The sequence below is a fragment of the Equus asinus genome, chromosome 20 (assembly GCF_041296235.1).
Source record: "Equus asinus isolate D_3611 breed Donkey chromosome 20, EquAss-T2T_v2, whole genome shotgun sequence".
NCBI lineage: Eukaryota > Metazoa > Chordata > Mammalia > Perissodactyla > Equidae > Equus > Equus asinus.
Genome location: NC_091809.1, coordinates 94,555,068 through 94,572,100, shown reverse-complemented (window position 1 = coordinate 94,572,100; position 17,033 = coordinate 94,555,068). Strand labels below are relative to the sequence as shown.

The 17,033-nt window shown below is 48.1% G+C and overlaps 1 protein-coding gene across 1 annotated transcript in view; it reads left to right on the top strand.

The window, feature by feature from the left end:
- The first annotated feature begins 14,898 nt into the window (after positions 1-14,898).
- The window catches only part of IRAG1 (inositol 1,4,5-triphosphate receptor associated 1), a 142,218-nt gene continuing 140,083 nt past the window's right edge, over positions 14,899-17,033 (top strand). Inside the window, exon 1 of the mRNA XM_070491091.1 lies at positions 14,899-14,919. The gene's annotated coding sequence lies outside the window, so the exon portion shown is untranslated. The remainder of the gene's footprint in view (positions 14,920-17,033) is intronic.

Sequence of the window (17,033 nt, the reverse complement as noted above, 5' to 3'; positions counted from 1 at the left end):
CTGTTCAAGTTTTGGAGAGATTTTCCATTTTTGTGTTTCAGAGACAAGATTGTCCCTTAGAGCGTGCTTCTCAAACGTTTTAATGTAACAAGCATCACCTGGAGAGCTAGTTAAAACTTAGATTTCTGGGCCCCATCGCCAGTTTTTGATTCAGTAGGTGTGGGGTGGAGTGGAGAATTTGCATTTCTCATGAGTTTCCAGTGATGCGGAAGCTCCTGGTCCGGGGACCGCACTTTGAGAAGCACTGATTGCAGAACCCTAGAGTGCGAGATGCGAAAGAAAAGTTCTCATTTCTTGAATTGCACATTGTGCCAGGCGCTGTGCAAGTCATGTTATGTACGTTACATCTAATCCAAACAACAACCTTCCATGCTGGGAATGATTGTTCCTATTTTATAGATCAAGGAACTGAGGCTCAGGTAGTTAATTAAGTGATCCAAGATCACACAGCTAGTAAGCGGCAGAGCCAGAATTTGAACCTGGGGTTTTTTTGTCTCCAGATGCATGCTGTTTCTTTTAAAATACGCTTTTTTATCTGGGTTAAATTTCTTCTAGTCCCAGTTCCTTCCTCATGCAGGAAGAATTTCTCTAACATGCCTGAGCCATGGTTCTTCAGCTTCTGCTCACACCTGTCAGAGACGGGCACTCACTGCTTCTTGAAGGAGGTCTTGCTGGGGGACAGCTAGAGACCAGCCATCTGGTTTGCCTGGGACCTAGCAGTTTCCCAGGGTGGGGCTTTCGGTTTTAAAACCTGGACAGTGCCGGGCAGACTCAGAGCGATTGGTCACTCCAGGATGGCTCAAACCATTTCAAACGCTTTATAATGAGCCCAACATCTTTCCTATAATTTCCTGTTTCTGTTGTAGTTTGGCCTAATGGGTCCTGTACATGGCAGTCCTTCAGTCCTTGACGACAATGATCATTCCAGCAGTCTGCATTCCCCTTGACCTTTCTTCACATAAGATAGTTTATACAGCACTTACTATGTGTCAGGAACTCTTCTAAATGCTTTCCGTGTCTGAGTTAATTTAATCCTCACAATAGTCCTATGAGGTAGGTAATATTATTATCCCCATTTTACAGATGGGAAGCTGAGGCACAGTTAAGTACCCTGCCTGAGGTCACACAGTTATTAAGAGGCCGAGCCAGGATTTTAACCCTCAGAGCATGGCTCCAGAATCCACACTCTTAATCCCTACATTTTACTGCTTGCCACTCAGTCAATAAGGCTTTACTGAACTCCTGCCATGCACTGAGTGGGAAGATACAGAAGAGAGACGCGGTCTTTGTCATCATGGAATGTACAGACTAGGGGGAGACACACAAGCAATAAGTAAATAAATAAAAGAAATAAAAAGAATTACAAATTAGTGCTATGAAATAAAAAGGCGCTGAGACAGAAAATATTGGTGAAGAAGTTTGAGTCCAATTAGGACATAGAAACCAAACAGGAGGTTACACAGGGGAAGTTTAATATAAAGAATTATTAACTGTGATAAACGAGTAACTAAGATGTAAGGACACTCTATCTGGTGCCCTAGGACCAAGGGAGTGCCCCCAAAAGAAGAACAGACTTGGCAGGGGTCCAGCTTTCAGGGGCGAAGGTGCGTGTATTAGGCCGGGCTGCCTTAACAAAAGACCACACATTGGGTGGCTTAAGCAGCGGGAATTTATTTCTCCCAGTTCTGGAATCTGAGAAGTCCAAGATCAAGGTGCCAGCAGACTAGGTCCCCTGGTGAGGGCTTTCTTCCCTGCTTGCACACTGCTGGCTTCTGGCCCAGTCCTCATATGGTGGAGTGGAAGAGAGAGGAGAGGAAGCTTTCTGGCATCTTTTCTTATAAAGACACTAATCCTATCATGAGGGCCCCGCCCTCATGGCCTCATCTAAACCTAATTACCTCCCAAAGGCCCATCTCCAAATACCATCCCACTGAGGGTTAGGGCTTAATATATGAATGGGGGGGGGGGCACTATTCAGTCCACAGCAGTGTGATTCAGCCACTAGGTAGCAGAGAAGTTGGCTGATTTGGGCAGGCTGGAGATAGGCTGGAGTCACTGGACAAGCAGGAGGCTACCCTCCAGATGCAGGAAGGGTTGTAGGCCATCAGCACCTGGGTGGTCGGCCCTGGCTGGACAGGAGGCCTTTAGAGCTCGTGGAGTGCACGGAGGCTGGAGTTTTTGTAGAGAGGTCTGTCGAAAGGTTATCAGGAGCCTGAGGCTGCAGGGTTACAGAGGGACGGTTCTCTGGGCCCGTGGCTGGGGCAGGCTCCAGCAGGTGCCCTCATGCCCATTCCCCAATCCCTGGAAGATGGAGGGAAAGCCTCTTCCTCCTGCTATGTCCTTCCAGTGCCTTCGACTGAGGAAGCTTCATGTCTTGCTCACTTTGAAGGGGATGTGCTTCAAGGAATTCTGTCATTTGGCACAGAGCATTTATTGAAAGGGGCATTCAGAGCTGAAAGGCCACAGTTTGATGACAACAATTGAGTGCCAAGTTTTTTTAAAAAGTTAAAAAATAATATAAATCCAACATAAACATTTTCAAGGCCTTCAACTTTACTCTAGAAAAATATAAAATGAAAAGGGAGGATCTTGCTCCTTCCCTTCCCATCCCACTTTCTCTCCCCAAAGATAGCAAGCAGAGTTTCCCATCATTCCTTCTAGGGAAAAAAATGCATTGACCCACAGATGTGTTAATGTTGTAATTTATACAAGAGGGATCATTTTCCTCTACACCATGCTTTTGAGAAAAAAAAAGAATTAAGAATCAATTAAGACAATTCTCTTAATTATTATATTATAATTAATTATTATTAAGAGAATTAAGTTGTCTTAAAAGTCTTTTCCCATCAGCACATCCAGACATCCTTTACTCTCTTTAGTTCCTGCACAGTATTGTGTCAAATGAGTGACGGATAATTTGCTTACTTTTAATGGACACTTTGAGTTTTGCTTTTATAAAAATTCTAACTCAGAAGATTTCTGTACATAAATAAGGCGATGTTTTTGTAGGTAAAACCATGTCTAATTATTGGTATGTGAAAGGATAAGTGCCTTTTAAATTTTGATAAGATTTCACCAAATTAACCTGCAGTAAGACTGCATCAATTTGTACTCCCCATCAAAAGAGGATGAGAGAATTAATTCCCTCACATCCCCACCAGCATCAGAGAAGGTTTTCGCTAGTTTGATAAGTGAAAAAAAGTCTTCTTACTATTTTGATTTGCATTTCTTTAGTTTTACATGAAGTAGGGCATCTTTCCACATTTATCGTCTTTTGACTTTGTTTTTCTATAAGCTATTTCTATCCTTTGCACAATTTTCCATTGGGTTGTTCAGTTTTTTTCATGTTTATTTATATCAGGTCTATTTAAGTTAAGGAAAAGAGCTCTTCTACAAATATGTTTTAAATACTGTGTGTTTTCCTGTTTTGGAACTTGGTCTTTTGACTTCATTTTAGTTTTTTTTCCTTTCTTTTTTCATGCTAAAGTTACATTGCTACTTGGACAAATTTATTAACTTTTCCCTTTATGGATTCTGGGTTTTATAGCCTTCTCAGAAAAACCTCTTTCTTAGGTTAGTAAAAATTAACTCACATTTTTAGATAATTTATAATTTATTTTTCACATTGAATATTGGATCCATCCGGAATTGATTTGGGTGTAAGGAGAGAGGGGTACTGACTAGTTGTGATGTCACCGTTTATTTCCTAATCTCTCTTTGCCAGGTGATTTGAAACCTCACCTTTACAGTGTACGAAATTCACTTGTGCATTAGAGTTGACTGCTGAGTTTTCTTTTGTTCCATTAATTTCTTCTCTTATATCAAGCTGCTTTGTTGATCGAACGTTCAAAGTATGTTTTGATATCAGGTGGATCCAGAAGTGGACACGCTTCGGATGGGGTGGACAGAGATCTGGCTGACAGGGTGACAGTTAGGCTGACATCTGAAGAACAAGAAGTAACCAGCTTCATGGAGATGGAGGCTGGAGCATTTCAGCTGGAGGAAGCTGCATATGCCAAGGCTGGGAGGCAGAAAACAGCTTGGCATGTTTGAAGGAACGAAAAGAGGCCAGCATGGTGAGCGCAATAAACACAGGAGAGAAGGACGTGACATGAGGTTGGAAAGATAGGCCTGATTTGTCAGGAGAGCTTGGTTTTGTCCTAAGCGCAAAGGGACGCAGTTAATAGGGAAATGATAGGCTCCGATTTCCCACACTGCAAGATCATCACTAGTTATGTGGAGACGGGTGAAAGGAGAGCAAGTTACAGTGAGGAAGCGAGTTAGGAGGTTGTTGCAGTGTTCCAGGCCAGAGATGGTGGTGGTCAGGCCACAGTGTGGACAGTGCACAACTCTGAGGCACCTTTTGGAAGTAGAATCAACAAGATTTGTTGATAGCCTGGGTGCAGAGCGAGTAATAGGAGGGCCTCATGGGTGATTCCCAGGGACCTGCTTTTCACTTTGTACCTTTGTGGACCATTTAAGTTTACCCACCTTACGTATGCAGACATTTTCACATGCAGAAATGGCAGTGATTGCAGGGAGGGTTGAGGGACCTTGAAAAATATCATTTGGGGCATATTTACATTATGGAGTCTTAGCAAGTCTTTGCTGAGATGGGGAAGATTTAGAGGAGAAATAGTTTGGGGAGTGAAGGAGAGTGGGTTGGGGTTATATCAAGAGTCTAGGGCTGAGACGCAAAATTCGAGACGTGGGAGAAATCCCAAAGCAGAGAGCAAGTAGGCAGTTTACTATGTGGATCTGGAGCCAGAAGGAGAGATCCAGGGTGGAGGTACCAACCCACATACGACTGTCGTTTAGAATCCTAGGAATAGATGAGATGATGGAGGGAGAAGAGAGTGTAGAAGAAGAAAAGAGAGTCAGGACTGAGCTGTGGGCAACACCAGCATTTAGTGATGGAGAAGGAGCCAGCCAGAGACTGCCGAGCAGCCACAGGAATGGCAGGCAGAGTGGGAGGGCGCCATCTCAGAAACCCACTTTCCAACCCTTCGATGGCTGCCACTGCACTGAGAGTAAAGTCCAGGCTGCCTTCCACCCTCCGGAGGCTCCGCCCACTCTGGCCTGTGTCTACTCTCTCGCCCCACTTCAGCTCTAGCTGCTCCCAACCCCACTCACCTTTCTTCGGGCCTTCACGGTGGTCTCCTTCTCTCTCTTTTTGGAAGACTCAGTCCCAGACCCCTACACCATTCTGGGTGGATCCTGAGCTTTCCACTCAAGCGTGGCTTCCTCCTCATCAAGCAGCTTCCTCTTATGTTCCACCCCAGCATCTTGTTTATTCCTTTTTGAGAGAGTTTCTTTCTTGTTCCTCTGTATCCTTAGTGCCAACATGGTGTCTAGTAAACAGTTGGCAGGCAATAAACATTTGACTCATGAATGAATCAATGGGTGAACCCTTTTAATCTCCACCACGGCCCTGTGAGCTGAGAGTTTTAAGTAACCTCCACCTTTTAAAAAGATAATTGAGCACCTGAGTAGTGATGGGTGGGTTAAAACATTGGTGAGCTGTGTTCCAGCGGCCAGACCAAAGGAGCGGTGGGAAATAGCTGGGGAGGAGCCCTAGGCCCTGGTCCCCGTGGTTGGTGAGCTCCAGGGCCGTGCAGGCGAGGCCCGGCAGACGGCAGCAGAGCGCCGCACAGGGCTGGGCTCGCCCGGCCGGGGGCGGGGCTGGGCAGCAGGCCGGGCTGCTGGAAGGCACGCAGGGGACTAGCGCTTAGGGAGAAGGGGACCTCCTAGTCCTTTGTGGGAGGCTAAAGGGCGCCGATGGCAAGCGTGAGGCCCCCTTCTGTCTTCGTTTAGATTGTGCCGATTCTTGCCGCCCAGAGGACAATGAAGCTGTTTGGCTGTGCAGAGTCTCCCCGCCTCGTGAGGGAGCAGCGGGGAGGGGAGAGGGAGGCAGGGCCCTGGGGGAACGGGGAGTGCAGATGGGGTTTGTGGCCTAGGCTGCAAGGGGACAAGCCTCCCGGAGGCTGTTCTGCAAAGCAGGGACTCAGGTGGTGTCTCAGTCAGAGCCAGGCAGGAGCCGGGAAGGCTCAAAGGCAGACCGCGCTTTGGGAAAATGGGAGGTAATTGCTGACTCCGCGACGTTCACGTCAGAAATAACTTTGAATGTTTCTGATGCTCTCTGAACTGACTTCCTTTCTGTTAGTAAAATTGTTTTTAAAATTTCCCACCTGTCGCCTGTGCTTAGGAAGAGGGATTTTGCGCACACGGCCAGCGGGTCAAAGGGGCGGCACAGTGCCCCCTAGGGGCCAGCAAGGTGGTCGCAGCAGAGGTCAGAGGGAAAGACCACAGAAGGGCAGCGACGCTTAATCTGGGCACATGGTCTTCTCAAGTAACGCACACACACACGTTTCACATACACACACGGGTACACACAATCACACACAGCATAATACACTTTTTAAATTTTTCCAGTTTTATTGAGATATAATTGACATACAGCACTGTCTAAGCTTAAAGTGTACAGCATAATGATTTGACTTACACGTCTTGGGAAATGATTACCAAGTTTACAAACACTTACATACACACATGCTCACACAGACATATCACATACACATAACACTCATACACATAAACACACGCGTCACACACAGTGGCATGTCACACACACACATGGACACACACAACACAACACACTGCACCCACAGTGATAAAGGGTTTGTAGTATATAACATGGTTGCCGCTCTAGGAGCATCCCATCGTGTAGAGCACCAATGTGGTGTAAGTCCAGGATCAAATCGACTCTTGGTTTCGGGGGTAGGTTCCAAATGGCCTAAGTCATCAACATAATCCCACCCCCTTGGCCACTGTGAGTGTTTGAGGAGTGGACATACAACGACATCGATCCATTAGATGTGAATGAGGACACAGGTAGCCCTGGAAGCTGCCAGCAAACATTCTCTTACCCCAAGAAAAGGCTGGTTTAGAAAAAAATGACAGGGGATGTGGAGGTGAGAGACCCACAGGCAAATAGAGCTGTAGCCCCCCAAACACTGGGAGCCTCTGGACAACCTGTGCCAGCAGTCCACACCTACCTCTGAACTTGAGAGTTTGGGAACCAATAAGTTATCTTGGGTTTCCTACATCAGAAAACCTCCGAATAGATCAGCTCTTCGCAGATCTCTTCCATGGGGGTCCTGGGAGGGGTCCAGCCTCTGCTTTAATATGCAGGACTGTTCCTTCCGACCCCTTCTTGGCCTTTTGGTCCTCAAAGTGACCAAAATGGACCTGGCACAGTTCTTGGAGCTTTATACATATAACAGAGAAGAAGAAAATGATATTCAAAGCCGAGACCAATTGTAGCCTCTTTGCCTTCTGAGGAAAGTGACACAGTTTCAATCTGTAGAGGAATAATCCTCTAAATGGATCTTGTCCCTTGCAGAGGTTGAGATAAGATTCAAGCCAATGTTTCTGAATTTCGAAGAGCAAGCGACCTTGGCTGACATGAGAGATTTCGTGTGTGTGTATATACTATATATACATATATATACCCTCATTAATCCCTCTAATCACCGTGCGAGGTGAGCATTACTGACTCCATTTTACAGATGATGAATGAAGCTCAGAGAGGGTGTCACCTGCTCTGTGTCAAACAGCTGTGAAGGGGTGGAGCTGGGCTTCCAACCCAGGGGTCTTTGGCTGTAAAGCTCATGGTCTCCCTTCCAGGCTAGCCTGCCTTCTGCACATCCATGGCTGCCTCCTGTATGTGATTCAGTCTGGGTGGCCCTCCTGGGGAGGAGGCGTGGGGAAGAGGTATGAAGGAAGTTGTCCTTCTGTGTTTATTTCACTTTTCGTGGGGGTGGGGGGAATGGGGAGAATAGAGAGCCTCTTACACCAGGGTTCTGATCACGGTAGGAAGGAGGAGAAAAGCGGACCTCGGAAAGTCAACCTCTGCAAGGGAGGCAGTGTGGCATAGCGGCTGGGCACAGCTTCAGAGCCCAAGCAGACCTGGGTTCAGCTCCCACGGCGTTGATGCATCAGCTCTGTAGTATCAGGCAAGTTACTCAACCTGTTAAAGCCTGACTTTCATCTCTAAGAACGAGACCTACCTCCTAGGGTCTTCTTGAGGATTAAATAAGAAACCACAAGTCAAGCGCTTAGCACAGTGGCCCCCCACCCCACCCCACATTGGCTGTGTCCTGTGATGCACAGAAGTTTTAAATTTCGATGTAGTCCAATTTATCTATCTTTACCACAAGGCTTTTCTTTTTTCTCCCTTGAGAGCAAGCTGGTGCAAAGCTGGGAGAGCTTAGTCATTTCCCACCTCCGTCATTGCCTATTGGTGTGAAAAAAGAGGAGGAGCTCCTTACTACACAAGAGACCAGCGATCCTCATGGAGACACCAGGACAGAGGGATTTAAGCGCATCTACCTCCTGAAGACTCCCGAGTTAAGGAAGTCTGGCATGGAAGGGCTGGCTCCCAGAGAGCCTGCTGCCCCCTCTGACATTGGGCCCTGGAATCAAGCAGGAGGTGGCAGGAAATCTGACTGCTGTGGCTGGCCAGGACCTGCTTCTGGGATTGTCAAGGCTGGGGTAGGAGTGCAGGTTGGCGTTCCCTGGGAGCTGGCTGGGACTAAGAAGAGGCAAGAGAGGCATCGAGGGTGCAGACTTTAAGGAGACAGTCAGGTGCTGACTCCACACTTGCATGAGCCACAGAGGGAGTGCCTCTGACAGTTTTGTGCCCTGGGCACCTCCCTTGCCTCATCCAAGTCTTGGCTCTGCCTGGGGTCCAGGGAAGGGGGGCCTGGCATCACTGCTTCTGCTTCAGAATGAGGGAGACAACTGTGGTGGTGAAAGGCACACAAGTGTGTGTGGCCCACATCACAAGGATCAGTGCTCAGGGCAGAGTCTGCACCTGATGGGCAGTCCTGGTGGTGCCTGACTGTGATGAGCTCCCAGCTGTCTGGCCTTGGGTGGACGATCAGACCTCAAGGTGCGATGCAAAAGAAAGCATGTTCCTTTCTCTTCTTCACTCACAAAGCGAGCTTTGACCCAGAGTGGGACCCATGAAAATGTGAAGGCAAGTGTATTAGTTATCTATTGCACCATAACAAATTATCCCGAAATTTAGTGGCTTAAAATAACAACATTTATTATGTCACAGTTTCTGTAGGCCAGGAATCCAGTATGGCTTTCCTGGGTCCTCTGTTTCAGGGCCTCTCACAGGCTGGAATCAGGTGCCACGTGGGGTATAGTCATCTCAGGTTTGACTGGAGAAAGAGCCGTCTCGAGCTTGCTCATGTGCCTGTTGGCAGGATTCAGTTCCTTCCTAGCTGTTGGCTGGAGGCCTCCCTCAGTTCCTGGCCATATGGGCCTCTCTAGCATGGCAGCTTGCTTCAGCATGGCTGGCAAGAGAGCGAACGAAGGCAAGTCGGAAATCAACGTCCTTTGTAATCTAATTGGAAGTGACATCCCATCACTTTTGCTGTATTCTATTTGTGAGAAGCAACTCACTAGATCCAGTCCACACCACACACACACACACGCACGCACAAATGTTTGCAGAGGAGATTGCAGCAGGGTGTGAATACCCAGAGACCAGACCGTCAGGAACCATTTCAGAAGCGGCCTACCACAGGAAGGGAGTAGAGGTAAGCAGTGAGGATTTATTGTGGTCCAAACACATGTTGGGGAAGCTCATAATGATCCCACTAAGTCCCCACAATAGGCTTGTGAAGAGACTGGCCTGTTATTCTCTGCATGGGAGCAAGGAAGTTCTTTGGGGAGTGAGAGGCCAGCTGGGAGACCCACATATGTGTCACTCTGAGGAAGACAAGTCTGAGTGTTGGAAGACACTGCCAGGGGGGCTCCTGAGGCTGGAACTCAGAGATTAGTCAAGTTTGTGGCATGGCTGGGAACTGACATAGAAGCAGACTGCAGAACACAGAGACATCATTTGAACGGGGAAGGTGGAGAATATTCTCACGAGAAATGAATGGGACACAATGATGAGGCCACCAGGACAACTCCCCAGAGTCTGAGGCTGGGATTGGATTTCTGAAGCAGTTGCGCAATGGCTGTTTCAAAATTGTCAGTGACGTTGGAACAAATAATGAAAGACTCCTACGAGAGGAAGGCATCTGAGAAGCATCTCGTGTGCTTCCAGAAAAGCGGCAGGGGGTGCGCCAGCCCAGCAGAACATCACCCTGGATGACAGCCTCAGGCAGAAGCTGGCAGATGAGGCGGTTCCTGGGGCGATCAGTAGAAGTGGATGTTGGTCAACATAGGAGGAGCTTGTGCACAGAGGATGTCAAAGTGGAGACCATGCAGAACGTTTGGAATTTCTAATGGATGAACCTGTCCACTGACCTTTCCTTAGCTTGTATGAGCTCTGGGATTGGGGATGGAGATTTCTCCTACTGTCCTAGGAGACATCTGTCCTGATGTGAACTGGGCAAATAACTTACCCACTGTAAGCCTTAGTTCCCATACCTTTGATATGCTGATGACACCTACTCATTAATTCCTACAGTGTTGTAGGAATTAGATAAGTAATGGATATAAATTAGCTGGTATATAACAGGTGCCTAATAAATGTTAGCTCTTTTCTCCCCTCAATCTCCTTCTCTCTCCCTCCATTCAAAATAATATGGTGTGGTACATATACAGTAGATTGGCACTCAACCTTCACTCCATCTGCCTCCTAGTGGACTGTCCAGATCTGCAAAGCCTGGAAAGCTAAAAACTACATTTCCCAGACTGCCATGCAAGCAGGGACCCAGCATTAACTAAGGCTCAGTCATGAGCTGCACTTGTGCAGATCTGGGTGGACGCCAGGCAGAGACTGTACTTCTGCTGCTCCTGCTATTCTGCTGGCGTTGCAGTTGAGGGACTGATTCAGCTTCCTCTGGTGGCATGAGCAGACATCTTGGTGTCTGTCACTAGCCTCATCCGTGTCGGGAGGCTGGGGTCATCCATTTTGCTGGTGACCTGGTGGCAGGAGCAGTGCTGGTTCTGGAGCAAGCAGCTTCCTTGGTGGCCTAAACCTTCTTTGGGAAGCTTTTTGGAAAGCTCAACCTAAAGTCTTTTCTAAATCCCTCCTAGTAGTTCTGTAAGACACTTAATACCCTGTCATAAATCCTTTCTTGCTTAATCCAGCCAGAGTGGATTTTGTTCTCTTCAACTAACCAATGCAAGTAAGATGGGGAGACTTTTATTGCCGAATTCCTCTTAGAGAAAGCACCATGTGTGTTTTGGAAGGATGCCTTGATAAGTGATTGGAGGGAGGGGAGGCCCCCTCCCTCACCAGCTCCTTCCCCCTGCTCACCCTTGGCCTAGGTATTAGCTGACACTAAGGCTCAGGAACTTTTTGAGGTGCTCCTGAAAAAGACGAGGAAAGAGACAAAAGTGTGGAGAGAAGACAAAAGGGCTCCATGGACGGCAGAAGGCCAGGTGCTGTGTGACCTGACCCTTTTCCAGGACCCCTCCTCCCGTATTTTGTAAAACCTGTATAAATGTTTGGTGTGATCCAATTTTTTTGGTGTGGAAACAAAGGAGACACCCCATTTCATATTGGGGAGGATGTGATATGGGGGCAGAAGTGTATGTGAGGAAGCCAGTATTTTGGTGGAGCCAAGGTGGAGGACCAGGAGACCAAGGTCCCCATGGGGAACCAGCAGAAATACTGGAGAGGGTGTTGAACTCTCTGGTCCATGGGATTCAGAAGTCCAAGGCCACCTCACTTGGACGTCAAGGAGCAGAGGCCCGCAGCAGACGTCTGGAGGACACAGGAAGAGCACTGAGGACTGGTTTCTTCATCTTCTGCTTGACTCTTCATCTTACAACTTGATCTCTCTCTCTCATGAGCTGTCGAAATACTTAAGCATCACAATCCTTCAGAGTCCCATTCTCATCTACATTTACGTGCATTTTTGTTTGTTTGTTTACCTTCTCCATAAGACTGTTAGCTTCTAGAACACAGAGGCCTGGGTCCAAGTCATCTTTCAGTCTCTGAAGTTATTACGTGAACAGGGTTGTGTGTACGCGTTTGTGTGCATTCTTCTGGGGAGAGTACTCAGAGCTTTAATCATATTCTGAAAAGGGTCCAGGACTTAGAAAGTGTTTAGAAGCTGCGAGAGGGTTTTCTGGGAGCGACATCTGGACACTATTTCTTTATCGCTGTTCCAAAAAGAGTTATCTTTCAAAAGTCAAATCCGTCTCATCCTCACACTTGTCTTCCATTGAAAATGTGCGCCCATGGAGAGCCAAGGCTCTCGGGCTGCTCAGGGAACCTAGGATCGGTTTCCCGTTTCAAGAGTCTGTCGATTAGGGTCTCAGCCAAGCAGTGCCAGTTCATAACCTCTTCCCCAGGGGGCCTTGCCCTGCTCCCAGAGAGGTTTGCAAGACAAGTGGACACCAGGCAAGTCCCACTGTGGGTGGGATCCATGGCTGTTGTGTGTTTTCCAGACTGTTGTCTCTTAAGCTATAAATATTTATCAAGTGAGACCAGGGATGTCAGTCTTGGAAGAGTGTCTGGGGTTGTTTTCTGTGGGTGGGTGGTGCTGGGAGAGCAAGGCGGGCATGTGACACTGATGCATTAGAGATTGAAGACAACAAGCATAAAAACCCCATTAGAGTCATTGTGCCCGCACCTGGGGCTGGTGGGAGGTGAGCTCTGTCCTAACCTGCTCATCTCAGTCCAGAAACCATGGGCACACAGCAGTGAGGCAAAGCTGGGTTCCTGATGACTGCTGAGTTCATAAAGTTTCTCAAGTTCCCATATTTATGTCTTAAATGAATCCAGTGACACCTCCATTTGGCTGAGAGCTTTGCCTGTGGGTGGGTGGATGGGTTCAAGGAGGGACACGATAAAAGACTGGAGAGGCCAGGGTGATTCTTTGTTGGCATTTTATGGTTTTTGACTTGAGTAATTGGTTGTTAAAATAAAGCTGCTTCACTCTCAGTTGCAGCTAAGGCTCCAAGATCCTGGCATTTTCCAAAGTAAGATCACCGCTGAGTGCTTGCAAAGGGGTGGGCCCTCACTCTCTTGAAGGTGTGGAAAAGCTAGTCGGGGCAGTTCAGAGGAGTAGACATTGGAGGGAGAGTTTGAGGAAAGCTGCCCCTGTGCTCTGAGTCCTCCCACTCCGACTCTAGAGGAGGTTCTGGAAGGCCTGAGCATTTTCGACTCTCTAGAAGCCACCTACCAATTTGCACAGCTGCCATCCTGGAACCATGCCACATCAGCCACAATTTCACTGCTAAAAGGGCATCACACACTTTCTCTGGACACCCATGAGCTAGTGTCTGAACACTGGGGCTGCTGCCACCTGTGCCACAGAAAAAGCAAACACCTCCATGGCAGACTGGTCAGCAGAAAGAGCAGAAGGGATGGGAGCTTGGCCCATGCCTGACTTCTGCCCTCCAAATTATTGCTTTTGTGGCTCTTACTGGCAGAACCTAAATCCTACCCAGAGTCTTGCCTGCAAGGGAGTCTGGGAAATGAAGTTTTATCTCATCAGCTTCTGTAGTACAGGAAGGCACGCTGAAAGGAGGTTGGAAAGGATGTTGAGCATCAGTTCATCTCATCCAGCACATTCCTAGTCACACTCCAAGGCCCACATCAAGTGATACCTCTCTCAGAGACTCCTCTCCCACTGTTCCCCTCCCCCAGGACAGCGCTTCCCGCTTTGTGTTCCCACAGCTTATGTAATCCAGCGTAACATGTGCGTGTCCTTTGTGAAGCTGAAAGTTTCTTGAGGGAAGGGATTTTGTACGACTCATTTCTATGTCTCTTGCACCTACAACAGGCATGATGGGTAATAACTGTGGTGGTTTTAAAAGATGCTCACAAATCCTTTGATACTTCTCTCTTCAAAAAGTGAAGTCTGATTCTCTTTCTTCTGAGTCTGGGCTAGACTTACCAACTTGCAACTAATGAATAGAACGTGGCGAAGTGAGGTGCGAATTCTGAGACTAGGTCGCAAAAGACATGGCTTCATCACTCTTGGTCACGGGCTCTGGGGGGAGCCAGCTGCCACGTTGTGGGGACAGTCAAGCAGCCCTGTTGTGGAGAGGTGCATGTGGTGAGGGACTGAGGAAGCTGCCGTCACCAGCACTAACTTGCCAGGCATTTTCTTTTCCTAGGAGGGAAACTCCCATCTGACCTAGGGGGACATTCAAGGCTCTTGCCTCCCATGATCCATTTAAGTGATTAAAAACCACAGCCTGTTGACTCATCCTCTTTGTTTCCTATGAGTTGAGGCATGGTGGGCTAAAGGAGAGGGAATCGAGGGTGGGCAAGGTAGAATTGAGGCTGGGCGTTCTGTTTTCATTCAGAGTTACTGCTTGGTTTTGGCCAAGTCTGACTAATCCTGCTGAGAAAGGTAAGGAAGGACATCAGCAGCTCAGAAGCCACTCACCTCTCCTCGTGGAAGAGGAGCTTGTGGTCCTGGTGAACCCCAGGGTTTCTGGCATTGCTGTCACCAGAGGAAGGAGAGCCCATCAAGGAGGGGTCTCCCAGGCCCCACATGACCCTGGTGCACTGACTGCAGACAAGCGGTCTGGAAAGGCTGCTCCACACAGTGGAGAGAAAAGGGTTGTTACCCAGCAGTAACGCGAGAGCATTAAGCCTGGCTCTCCAACAGCAGGGCCCACCCTTTTCCCGCTTCTTGAGGCAGTTGGGGATGATGAGCAGCTGGCCTCAAGCAAACCAGCTGAGGGTAAATATTTGCTTCTCCAAGAAACCAGAGCCTTGGCAATCCTTGGCCTGCTTTCCCCTTGCTGGAATCCTACATCTTCTTTTTTTTTCTGACTTACACAATTAATACATTTTCATTGTAAAATAAACAAAGCTCCAACAACTCAGTTATACGGAGCAAAAAAGTGGCCTGTCCCCCAATCTCATTTCCTCTGCACAGGAAACGACTGCTTGGCGTGCAGCCTGCCGGACCGCGTGGATAGGTAAGGATCACACTTTATATATTGCTCTGCAATTTGCTTTTTCATTTGATGATAAATCATCAACATCTTTTTTCATGTCAGCTTGTACAGATCTAACCCCTTTTTTTTTCTAGTAGCTGTCTAATATTCCATAGCATATGTGAGAGGAAGGAAGAAAACTTTGCTAAGAATCACCACTTTTCACTGCCTTTCGTGGAGTGGGGAGTGAGAGTTTTGAATGGCGCATCGGGCGGTGGGGTGGGGAGCGCTGGGGCAGGAGTTATGGAGTTGAATTACTCTTTATAACAGAGGGGGAGGCATTTGGAGCCTCTGAGGCCATCTGGAGCAGAGAAGTGAAACAAGGAGAGGAAGAACGGGGGAAATAAGTGGCTGCTGACGAGACAGAATACGAATGCCCTGCAGAGTGACCCCCGCCTGCTCAACCCTCACATCTTTAGCAAGTTTACTAAATTCATGAATGAATGTATTCCCCTCTCTTGAGTGTTTCCTTGGAATAATGTCTCAAGGATGCTATTACTGGGTCGAAGAGTAAGAATTTCTCTATGGTTCTTGTGACATTGTTTGTTAAATTGTTATCCCAAAGTGCTGTAAGAATCAAGTTGCTCCTATGGCGTTTCCCCGCGTGGGGAGATTGAAAGGAACCCCAGCTTAGGACGTGCACTCTAGAATCTGACAGCTGAGATGATCTTCACAAAGTCTGACAGATCAACACATAACTATGGATGCCTGCATGTGCCAGTCCATGTGCTATGTTCTGATGCCAAGGAGGCCGAGATGGCTCGGGTATCCACCTCAGCTCCCAGCCCCACGGTGCTGACAAGCTGACAAGCTGACAAGGGTCAGGGTATTTGTCCAGAGGGTGGCCACGAACACTATGGAAGCCACAGGCCAGAAGCAGCAAATGTGTGGCACCTATGCCCCACTCCCCATGTCCACACTTTTGTCCACTGATTGATCATGGAATATTTTCTTGCTAAGCCCGGATGCTTCTTCAGAATCCTCAGCACAGTGCTCCAGGAAGCCACTACCATTGGATTGAATTGGATTGAATGGAACACCTCTGCCCTCCCTTCTATAGGCTCAATCTAAAATGAGATTCTAAACTTTTGCCTTTTCTAGAAAATTTATTTTTCAAAATATGCATTAGAATATACAAATAATGATGTTTAAAATGTTTATCCATGTCCCACCAAAGGTAGGTGTGCACACTTGAGAAAATCCTGGAATGGTGGAAAGATGGGTGTCAGAGCTCAGAGCGGAAGCAGGTCCCCTGCCGTCAGCTTCCTCAAGGCTAGCCTTGGTCCCATCCACCGAGCATGTAAGCCCATATCTGAGACCCCAGACACTTGGGGAAGCAATGGTGCCTGGCTGATAGGGGCTGGGAAACACTAAGGAAGTGGCTGAGGCATATCTGCTGGGCCCATTGGTAGGAAGCTGGCCTGGAATCAGAAGAGAAATGAGGAAGGCTTCTTCCTCCCAGAGCTGCTAAAGCCCTTTCATGACCCCTGGACTTGAACCAGGCATAATAGGGGCAGAGAAACCCCAAATGAAAGCCCAAGGTGACTCTAAGCCTGCAGCTGGGTGAACTTCCTTGCACAGGATTTTTCCCATTTGCTTCATTTGCACGAGGGTAGTTACTTCTCCAGCAGTTAGACAAGAAGCCTCTTCTCTCCTCTGCCTTGTCCCCAGTGAAGTCAGAGTCAAGGGAATCAGTTTCAGAGACCAGCTACTACTGACCTCAGGCAGCATCTTCCCTGAGGGGCTCCTATGGCCTCTCCCCAGCCCACCTTCTGGCCAGCCCTGAGGTCTCTCTGACTTTGAATTGTAGCTTCCTTGGTCTCTGTGGGTCCAGATTCTGCATTTCTGCCCCATGTCTTGCCCTTATTCCTCTCTGGGCTCAATTCCACGTAAGTGCCCACCTGTTTCCTGTCTACCCTGGATTCTCATGGGCTCCTCTTAGTGCCCAGTGCCACTAACTCTGCAGAACCGTCATTGAGCCTATGAGGCCCATGAATACTGGCCTCACCCTTTGGCCTCCTTTTACCAACTGGGCTTCAACTGCCAGCCCTTTCTGGCCTGTCAGACACCTGGCTCCTGTGTGGCCATCTGGGAGC